Source organism: Podarcis tiliguerta, assembly GCF_965153285.1.
Source record: "Podarcis tiliguerta genome assembly, chromosome: 1".
Classification (NCBI taxonomy): domain Eukaryota; kingdom Metazoa; phylum Chordata; class Lepidosauria; order Squamata; family Lacertidae; genus Podarcis; species Podarcis tiliguerta.
The window spans coordinates 38,934,049-38,945,881 of NC_139534.1; the positions used below are offsets into that span (position 1 = coordinate 38,934,049).

At 40.3% G+C, this 11,833-nt stretch overlaps 1 protein-coding gene across 3 annotated transcripts in view; it reads left to right on the forward strand.

The window, feature by feature from the left end:
* Window positions 1-11,833, forward strand: part of LRP1B (LDL receptor related protein 1B) — a 728,211-nt gene that overhangs the window by 400,310 nt on the left and 316,068 nt on the right. The window lies entirely within an intron of this gene.

Consider the following 11,833-nt stretch of genomic DNA (forward strand, 5'->3'; position numbering starts at 1 on the left):
ATATATAGATATATAAAACTATCCATTGATAATTTTTCAAAATAATTTAACAGGTAAAACTATTCCAAACATTTAAAAAATTGAGATGTGATCAACGTCATATCACTCTCAAGTTTAGTCTGTGTGCATTTATAAATATGAACCGTTCTCTTTCTAAACTTTCATTTGCTTAGAAAGCTGCATGATGCTTTTCCAACTATTCAGATTCAAACCTTTCTATGAATTTGTAGGGTTGGAGGGGGAAGTACAGGGGCTTCTATGTTTGAAGCCCCTGTACTTCCCCCTCCAACCCTACAAAAAACACCTACAGTGGGTCGAGGACCCTCTTGAATGGGGGTGGGGCAGGCACTGCATCATACTTGATTACAGTGTGAGAAGAGGAATAATCTGAAATTGGGCAGGAGGATGTTGCTCAAGTGAAATTTCTGCTGCTGCAAGGTCCTTCCACCTGATTTTGGTGCATCCCTGCATGCAACAGCCCCCGCTGTCCACCCCGTCTACCCAAACTCTGGCTAGTGTCTTCAAGAGGTATAGGGGGTAGAAAGCCTAAAGGAGAGGAGAAGAAAGATTTGTTGAACCTAACTTTCTTCTGCTCTCTCAACCTCTGGATACAACCCAGTATTCTCACCAAACAATATTCTTCTTTTACACACACACACACACACACACACACACATTAATTCTGCTATTATATTCTAAAGATAAGCATATCCTGTGCATGAGTCGCATAATTTTTAAATTTCATTTTACGGTATATTTTCATTTGAGTTACTGTATTTATTAATTAAACAATGTGAACCAAATTACTACAACCCACTTCTGTGCATTGCTCTGCTTTTCTGTAGCTTTCTTGGCTTTATTAAAGCTAGCATGAAGTGCAAAGTGAGACTTTAATTTATATATCCTAGTGGTTTGAAAAGAATTATTTTTTTGCTCTTTTTATTTGATTTAAGGGAGTTATTTTTAAAAAGTAAAAGTAAACCTACTCATTGCGGTGCTAATTTCAGTAATAATTGCCATTTAGAGATCAAAATCTATGGCTGTGATCCAGCAGGGGCTATTTTGTCTTCTGAATTTCACCTCTTAGAAGCTGTATCCACAGAACTTCAAAATGACTCTTTAAACTCCTCCGAATTCAAAATGCAATTTGGAGTTGGTGAAGGAAATTGCCAGTGGTGCAAATGTTTTATTTTCCCCATTACTCTAAGCCCATATAAGTTACCAATCTGCCTTGGGTGAGTTCTGTCATCCCAGCGAGTGACGATATTAGTTTTATTTGTTTACCCTATATCAGTGCAAGATACTGCTAAAATGGTTGTCTGTGTGGGCTGATAAGTTCTTGAGGAAGCTTTTGAGAGAGCAATTCCTCTCTTCTCTCTCCCTCTATATATTAGAACAAACATTCACCACTTTGGATCGTAACCTCACAGATGTTCGGGTATCTATAGGGTACATCTTATGAGATTCTGCAGTTGTTTCTCAGTTGTTCTGCAGTTCTTCTACTGACAAGCAAGGAGGCCTTCTTATTTTGTTTTTTCTCTGTGAGGTCTTCTTGTCACTCTTTGAAGGAGAACAAACAGAGAGGCTTATTGCCTGGTAGAGCTCAGCTGGCTCTTGTTTCCTCAGAGAGATTAGGAGAATGTGCTTTCCCAGCACTGTTTTCTCAGTCAGGGTGCACTTCTCTTCTTTTGAAAGAGGATGGGTCAAAGCTACTGATGCCGAGTTACATTTCTCAATCAGGTCACATTCTCCCTCTCACACACTTTTTTTCAAAATCAAAAGGAGAATGTTGCAGCTGCTGCCCATTGTTCTTGAAGGTCTTTTTGAATGCTGTTTCATTCTTTACAAAATTTGAAAAATGATTGTATCTCAGGATACAGCAATCACTCTATGGGATGGCAAATCATAGTACTACACCAGACTTTTGTTTCACAAGTGTTTTTCTCTGCTTTTATTATCAGGTAGCCTACTCTGGTGCTTTCAACTTTTTTTGCAGTCTCTCATCTTTTTCTTTTGTGGTTTTTAATTTAATTGCAATGCACTGTCCTCCATTCCCCCTAATTGTTTTCCTGCTAATTTTTGATGCCCTTATCCCTCGGTTTCTCCTTACATAGTAAGAATTTGAAATGTAGTGATTTGCCTGCAATTTTCTGTATTAGCTATGCTATATGTAAAGTGGGGTGAAAATAACTATAGCAAATCATACATGAAACAAGAAACTGATGGCTATCAAGTTCACAGACTGGCTTGGATAGAAATAGTATGCTGAATTACATGGGTTTCTGAAAGGCTAAGAGTAAAGTTTAAGTGGATGGTTTATGTATAAATTTCAGTAGCAAACAATAGCTGAAAAAATTGTTAGCGATCCTAGGAGGCGTAGGTTTGCTTCCTCCTATAGCATGCAGCTTGCCTCACTTAAATAAATAATGTGAAACTGTTGCTTTGTAAATATGTCTTCAAGTGGAAATACCATCATTAGCATTTATATAGTGATTTAAAACAGAACTATATAATAAGTCAGTATACTGTATTGAAAATGGGAAGGAGGAGATGGGGATGGGGATGACAATGACTTGCCTACGGCTACCTCTTGGCTCAGCAGAGCGAGGAACTTGCTAAGAAGATCTCACACTCTTAGGCTGTGTAGATATCAGTGTGTTAATGTGCTTTTGAGCATGCAAGAACTTTCAATTGAACTCTCGTCTCAATGTTTCCTGTCCACACTAGTGGGCAGTGCCCTTCCTGTAATTAATACTTCCCTGAGTTCTGGAAACATGATATCCACGGTGGGTATGCTCACAGATATTTGTCACCTGTGTGAGTGGTCAAATTTTCCTGTTTTTGAGAGACAAGTTTTCCTATGAACCAAACTTGCACAGAACACTGGGAATAATAATAATTCCAGCTGCAGCAGCCCACCGAGAACTACCTCGCCAATGGAAGTAGGGGTGTGTGTGGTGAAAAAATGGCACCCAGAAAAATGACACTACACACATAACAAACCACTAAGTACCCACACTATGCCTTTGGAGGGGACGTACAGGCTGTCTGTTGGAGGACAATGTTGTGTGGTTCATGCAAAAAACAAACAAAAAAAACGGGTTGCATCAAATCCACTTTAAACTGTTGTGTGTACACAGCCAAGCCTCTCTGTTGTACTTCACCCTGCCTATAGCACATTGTGGTTTGGGATGTGAAGGCTGAACTGTGGCAAATGCTGGCATATGGGATCCCTTCTCCAAATCATCCGAAACATCTACTCATCTTTTCAGACATTGCTATTGCACAATAACTTTTTGTATATACTCCCTGGCATTTCCCCCCCATATGAGTCAGTTGTTCAGTGTTTACACAGTAGTCAGTCCACTACTGTACAAGCATGACCCCAAATACTGTTCCATGCTTGCCACTTCTGACTAAGTGGAAACACTGGAGGATTTTTTTCCAATAAAACAAAGAGCACTAGAGAGTTAATGGCTCCTTCATATTATGTGTTTTATTCATAAATATATACACAGAGCACAAGCACCCTTGTATTCTCAGGTGGCAGCTTGCACCAACCCCTAGGCCAGATACCCAGTTCTAACAAACTCCAGCTAGGTTAACTTTCATCTGTTGCATTCTCTCTCCCTGCACCTGCCCATTCAAAGCTGAAAATCTCTCCTTCTCTCTCTCTCTCATACATATATCCTGCACTCCTGCTGGTGAATTGAATCAAGGGACCACCTACAACCATTAAAGGAATATTGATTTTATTGTCAATTAAAGGACATTCTTTAATTGTTCATACAGTGGTACATCAGGTTACATACGCTTCAGGTTATAGACTCCACTAACCCAGAAATAGTACCTCGGGTTAAGAACTTTGCTTCAGGATGAGAACAGAAATCGTGCTCCTGCAGCGCGGCGGCAGCAGGAGGCCCCATTAGCTAAAGTGGTACTTCAGGTTAAGAACAGTTTCAGGTTAAGAACGGACGTCCGGAACGAATTAAGTACTTAACCCGATGTACCACTGTATTTTAATAATGCATTAATAGTCCACTGATAAGTGCCTGTGCAGTTTTTACAGTTTGCACTAGTGATGGGGAAAAACATTTTTTCACTTGCCTCGGAGTCTACTTTTTCTCTCCAAGGAAAATGGTGGGGTGGGGGGCAAGTTCTCCTCCTTCTGCAGAAGCCCCTCATTCCCAAGTGAAACACACACAAACCTTCAAAAAAGGGAGTATATAACAGGGAGAGTTCACTAGGGACAGTCACTAAATTGGAAATCGTTGTTGGCATCCGCCTGTCTCGGGAGACAATGGAAGAGTGCATCTTTGAGGAAAAAGTCAAACCACTGAAACTTACAGTGCCTGCTGTTGCTGTAGAGGCCGATATGGGGGAGACATGTTTTACAGCAGGTGGCACAGATGAAGGCATCTGGTTTTGTTGCTACAGGTGCACCACAGAGCTGCTTCTCTCTGTGCTCCTCCCAGTGGTCATTCTTCCCTGGGTCCACTGCTATGGAAATAATGAGCATCACTTCTTACAAAGGATTGTGGGATTGTAGTTGCTGTAATTTTGCCTTCCAAGCAGAAGCCATGGATCCTAGAAGTGCCATTCTGTGCCCGGAAATGAAAACAACACAAGCATTCTGTTTCTAGTGTCTGATGTGTGCTGTCAAATGATTACCATGCCTGTATAAGTCAGCCCTAAGGTTCCTAGTATTTGGCAGCAGCTACTGGATACTGCAACTTGTGTCATGATTGCTGCTATAGAGACCACAGAATGATCTGACAAGTTGCTATATATAAATGTTTCCATATAAAACTTCAGGATAAGTTCAGGTACTGCTAGATCTGCAAACCTAAGTGGGAGGTTTACCATGTCTTTTGTCCAAATGCAGCAATTTAAAGAGATCGTAAGAGGTCTTTTCCTCTTTTTTCTGCTCTGATCCATTAATCAAACCCCTGACATCTGTCTCCTTCAGATAATTTACTCCGTGCAGCCTCCCTCATATTTACTGGTATAGGTGGCTTTTTCTTAGTTCTCAGAGTCTCTCCTCCTGATACTGTAAGCTAATGCATTAGCATCAGTGGATGAAAATGTGATATATAAGCTTTTTATGTACTGAAGTTTGATCATGGGTTTGTAGAATTTTAGAACCCATTTCAAGAAGTCATATAAATTTTTCATGCAGAGCACACAAGGAATGCAGCAGACAGACTTCCTTTGGCAAATGAGAGCACCTGAGAACTGAACTTACCGCTGTTATATTTAAAAGAGCAAGATTTTATGCTGAGCAAGAAGTTATACAAAACACTTGCATGCAATGCTATAGCTCATGTTCATCAAGTACAGCCACGGCACTTCATCCTGAAGGCTGCTTCATCTCAGTAACTGGGTTTGATATGCCTTCTACTGTAGAAGTGTATGTAGAATGTTAGGACTTCTATTTTAACAGTAAGTTCTACTTGCTCCCCCCCCCCAACAAGATATACCACATGTATCTTTTCCAAATAATTCTCTGCTACTACTAAGCTAACACTAGGAAGATAAGTAATGTCAAATGACCTTTTGTAGTATTTTCATCCCCGGAAAAATCAGATAAGTCATTTCTGTCCGACTGAATATCTTGTATCATACATAAAACAGCACAGTTTCATTCGAACCTAACAACATAAAAATGGGCATTAAGAAACAAAATAGTTAACAATATTTCCAGAGTAAGCCAACAGCAATCAATCAGTCTTGATTACTATACCTTTGGCTTTATATTATGGCACCCAGAATGTACCTCAGATTATGAACTGGGTTATCGATTAAGGGGTTAACTTGTAATATAAGTAGAAAATTATGTATTTACCATATCAAGCAAGGGCGGGTGGGATCTCAAATCTGAGGTGTTCCTCTGACCCTTGCATATATGCTGAAGCAGAGCATGATTTTCACGACAATTTACACATCAGCAGGATTTACATGTCCCCATTCAACTTGAAATGGCTCTAACTCAGGGCTTATATCTGTGCCTTACTTTATGTGCCTTATTTTATATGCCCAGGCTCCCTGCTTCTGACAAGGACTTTGTGTAGTTTGAAAAGAGAAAGATTAATATAAATAATATCTCGTTTAATGAGGATTGTACATCCTAGTGATAGTTTTGCAATGCTCCCTTGTATTCTGCATATGGTGAAAGAGAAGGCTTATGCTGTAGTATTCTTACAAAGCAATCATTTTCATAATTCAAGCATATAACAAATATTGGGGTTTTACGATGCATACAAAATGTCCAAAGATTGGGGGCATGAGGGGCTTAGTGGGTTACTTGAAATATGAGATGTGGGACAAGGCAAAGCAAACCTGACCTGAAGCCCCACTGTATTGGTTTCAGCAGGGTACAGTTAAAAAGCTTCCTAGAATTACACAATCATTGTGGAGTTGGAAGGGATCCCGAGGATCATCTAGTCCAACTCCCTGCAATGCAGGAATATGCATCTGGCATGGAAGGGAAGAGAGATTTTAAGGACCATTTTTCAAAAAAAGTTTGCGTTGTAGTTGGGCATCTGAAAAGTTCCATAACAGCTCTTAAGGACATTACACATTTGGCATTTTAATTAATGACCGCAAATCCTTTAACAGCCTCTCTTACTCTTTGGAATGGTAATAACTTGCATTTTCTCTATATTGTCCAACTTTGCCCAGGATGGTAGTTTGAATCAATGGAAAAAATATCACTAGCTAACAAACTGCAGCTCAGCTAAAATAGGCTGCTGCAGGTGGAAATAGGTCAGGTGGGAGTGAAACAAAGTGTTGAATAAAAGAAGAAAGCATTCCTGCAATGATTGGCTTGTTAGTGGGCCCTTAAATTACCTGGCACCACATAGGCAAACTTTAGGGTTTGGAAAACCTATTACAGAAAAATTGTTCACTGTGCAGAGGCTGGAAAATATTGAGTCCCAAAGCAGCTGTTACACCACTTGAAAAAATATTCTGAATTAGGTGGAGTAAAAGGCCTTTAGCATTTCTATCACAGAACAGCATGTGTAACCCATAAGGGAAGATGGACATTGAAGGCCATACTGCAGCCCTGAAGGTTGGAAGCGCCAAGTATGCCTCAAGCTCAGAACTTCAAGGTCACATCAGAACTCAGAAGGCATTTTCAGTTTAGCCTCTGCATTACACAACTCCCTTTAATTGAGAGCCCGTTTGAACCTGAGCCTGGCTTTATTGCAGAAGCAGTTGTAGTCTGTGACCACGATCCATCTGTTCACTGGTCTAACCGCACCTGACTAACAGATCTGCATTGTTACCATGAGCATTATATCTCCTACAGGATTTTTCTTTCTGATCACCCAGATACACATTTTGGATCACCCAGATGCATCTGAGTAGTCACTGTCATTAAGAGAATACTAACTTAGATGGATTTTAAAGTACCGCCTACTAGGTAGGGGAGTGTCAGTGTGGATGGTGCCAGCATTCATGGATCAATGTACAGGAAGAGTCTGCTGAAAGTGTTGTTTCTGTTTCTGTGAGGTTGTAGGTTGAGGAGGGTATTGGAGCACGTGAGCTAGGGCTTACAGGGATGTGTTGATGTGTGTGGAGCTGCAGCGGGAGCACTCAGGATTGTGGGGTACGGTTCTCCATGGTAGTTTATCAGCTTTTCAGGTATATCTGTGGGCCTCCAAAAGGTTGGTAACATCCCCATATCTGATCACTCCATCACACAGTCATATTCAATAACGGAAGGAACTGGCATTGCACACATAGCATCCCTCTGTAAATATTGAACTCCCTGCAAATTTTTGCTGCAAATTTTGGCTTCAAATAATACATGTGCAATGTATTATTTTGCCAGTAGTTGCTGCCACAGGCTTTAACAGGGCACAAACACGTTGGAACGCTCAGAACTTTGTCAAACCAATGAAATCATGGGTGGTGTTCAACTAAGATTTACTCAGCGTAAACTCATTAAAATGCATGTGCCTAATTTAGTCATGTTCATTAATTTCAATGGTCCTACTCTAAGTAAAACTTACTTGAATGCCACCCCATGTCTACGTCAGCAATACTGAATAAAGCACATTAGTTTTCATGAGAAAGTACTATATGGGGTACCTGTATAAACATTGCAGTAAAAGGAGTCAACATGTCAGTTCTGAGCATTTAAAAGCCTCTTATGCCTGTGGCAATTTGTACCAGATCTGTTTGAAATTTGGCACATTCATAGGCCTTATATCAGGTAGATCATAAACACAAAGTCTCAAGCACAACAAGTCCCTTTTTAGTAAGCTATAGAATCTTGAGGTTTATTATGGTAGAAGCGTTTTATTTTATTTTTTGATAAAAGGGGCACTCCTACACCCTTTTAATTTTAAATATTGTATGACCCCTTCAGATTATACTTTGGTCCAAAAATTGGATGCATCAGCTGAAGTATGCTTATTCTCAGCAGGCCTCTTATATTTGTCTGTTGTGTTTGAAACAAAAAGAATTGCCACCAGCAGTTATATGCCAGTTTGTTTCTGATTCACCTTCTGATAATTAGTAATCATGGAGCTGCCATCACAGAATGACTGGCCTCTTTGGCACTGTTGCAGTGTTGGCATTCATTCTCCAGTTCTGTAGCAGCTACAGTATCACCTCTCTCTCTCTCTTTTGTTTTTCTCTCTTTCAATTTAATTGTAGCTTGTTTTTAGAAAACGCTTCTCATTTAGGAAAATTCTGAAGAACTGCTAGGTTTTGTAATGTTTTCATGGGTGCTAGCAAGCTTAGCCTTTATTAGCCCATGTTAGCAAAAGTATTGGAGATTAATGGGCAAATTACAGTTTAGCTCCATAAGCTTGGTGACATTCACAGAAGTGTCACCTTCCAGAGGCTGTTTATAGCACTGATGTTTCAGCATGGTATTTTAAGGGGACTAGCAGGTCTTGGATGTATTCTGTGCAGATCACCTTCATATTCCTTCAGATAGCTTGAAAGGTGAAAAATAAATCCCCCACATGTCAGAGTAACTTCAAATAATTTGCTGCAGCTACATTTGAAAGCTAATATGCAGCAAGGCCATAGGATTGTACAGTATCCCAATATTTTTTTCTTAACTTATATTTTAACTCAATTATGTTTCCCTAATATAATCAAGAAAGGTGATAAACCAAAGCTCCAAAGAGCACAAACATATCAAATACACATTTAAAAACAAGAACAATAAATTATGTATGTAGCCTTGTTTGGATAATTCATCTGGAAAGAATGTATTACATTGCTTTCTAAAAGTGTACACTCTATGTGAAATAAACATTTTCCAGTTAAGCTGGAAAAAATGTTTTCTGTGAAGAACGTACATGGTTTTTCGACGCTCTGTGACGGTTGTTACTGTTAAGAGCAAAACTGTTGTTCCTTTGCACCCTCCAAAGAATCACTAAAAGATTCCACAGCTAGTCTTGTGCATTGTTTTTCTCAAACTTTACAATACATGATAAATATTTCCTCTTTCAGTAGTATAGGTCAGAAAAGTTTTTTCAAATGCTGAGTTCATTTTCAGATGCTATGTTGCCATTTTCTTAACTGTCAGTCTGAGAAGGATAAACCTATAAACAAAATGGAGAGGCTATGGGTCATGTTTCCATCTTCTTAGCTGTCAAATTGTTTAAAGAATAAATTGGTTTTAAAGATGAAGTAAACGCTGGATGGAAGGTGGTCAAACACAAATAAGAAAGCAAGAAAGGAAACGTATATTGTTACTTGAGTCATTTACGTCATCATAGTTTTGAAAGTACTTATTACATCTGCATTTGGAATACAGATAATTGTTTTGTCCAATTATGAGTTCTAGTTATACTATAGTTTATCCATTAATAGTTACCGGTAATAGTACAAACTCTTCAAATGCAGTTTTCTAGCACTCCTGCCTGGTGATATTGCTACTGACTATGTTCACAAATAATGAGTTCTTATACCCACTCCAATTCTATGAACAGTGAAAAGTTCCAGGGGTGTAGCATTTACCTGGGTTTGGTTTCCTTTTGAAGAAATTCAGTGTAATACTTACTTTTATTGTGAATTGGGCTTTACCCCAAGGCTCTTATCCTATTTGCAGTCAATCACAACACCAATTGGGTGGGTGGATAGCTCAAGCGATATAGTGCTGTGCATGTGAGAGATCCCAGCTTCAGTCTCCAAAGTCTCCAGCTAGGGCTGGGAATGACTGCTGCCAGTCAGTGCAGACAATATTAATTCAGTATTAGCTAGCTTCCTTTGTTCCTAACATGTATTTCAAGCTGATATCTCATTTTGCATATATATATATACACAGCATTCATGAGACCAGGCAGGCTGCTGAATTCACATAACTTTTCTCTCTTACTTAGTCTTGATGAGAAGCTTCCTCAGAAATGAAATTTAGTCTAGTTGGGTAGATGGTGACTTCCTGATCCTGGCCTTTGAATCACTAAGTTCAGTTGTTCACCCTCACAATTTCCATTTATATCAAAAACTCACATATTTATATCAGTCCGCACTTCATCTTAGGGAGGAGGACTGGTGAGGTGTGTGGGAATGGAAGATGCATGCAACTAGAACTGGTGCTGTCATGAACTGGCAGGCTGATGGGGAGGAAGAAGAGGATCCCGGCGTGGAGTGCAGCCGGGACTGGGACCCACAGGGGCAAGCTGGGGATGGGGAAGGAGAGGTTGGTGTAGGACAGGCATAGGCAAACTCGGCCCTCCAGATGTTTTGGGACTACAACTCCCATCATCCCTAGATAACAGGACTAGTGGTCAGGGATGATGGAAGTTGTGTCCCAAAACATCTGGAGGGCTGAGTTTGCCTATGCCTGGTATAGGAAGTACCGTACTCACGGAGTGACAGGAGGTGGCGGTCAGTGCGTAGGAACCAGAACAGCAGAACCCATCACTAGAGGGACCCCTGTCTCCATGAACACAGAGGGCTCTGAGGCATAGGGAGCAGTGGGAGGGAAGCTTTAGGAGGCTGAGGCAGGCAAGGGTCCACAGCTGGCCAGGTGGTGCTCGCTAGCTCTGGGATTCCTCAGCAGGAGTAGGCTCAGAACAGGTGAGGGTCACATGCCTCGTCAAGCCCAGATGCTGCAATCAGCAGGCAAGGTAGAAAAGGGAAGCAAGTAGGGTTTGGGGAAACTGCTGCTTGAAATTGTGCAGAGGCACTGCTTGTCCATATAGACTATAGTGGCCCAACAGGCTGTGTTCTGTGCTATTATGAAAGAGGTGAATAGGAGAGTTATCTTTAAATTGGGTTGGAGGAACTGTCAGTTATTTAATTCCCTTAACTCACACCTCACGGTGTTCCCCAGGGATATCATTTCAGTTTTGTGTAGGGGTCTGTGTGTGTATCCTGTTGAACAAAAGGGAAGAAGAAAGCTTTCTGTGTTGAGCAAGGTAAGAAACCAACCTATTCAAAGCAAATGATTTTGACTGTTAGGCATAGATATTTAGTACTTGGTCTGTTTACAAATGGAGTGAATTTTTTTCACTCTGAATAACATCTGAATAACAACATGCAGGCTGAAATAGAAGTAGACAGGAGGCAGCCCACCTCATACTTTCTGAATAGCACCTTTGTTTTCTCCTCAGTAAGCATTGTATTTTATCTGTTGTCCTGAAGTTTGGAGCCTAGGAATTTTTGTTATGGGTCTGAGAGTGCCATGCAGTCATGGGTCCAACTAGCATAAAGAAAGGCTACAGAAAGCATAAAATATGTATTTGTTACTCTGAGACATTTCCTCTCTAATTTTTGTTCCACCTTGCACTTCATATTTTTGCAGTTCATTACAAGCTGTGGAGAGAAAAGGTCTGCATGAAACAGCACACTTTGTGCAAAT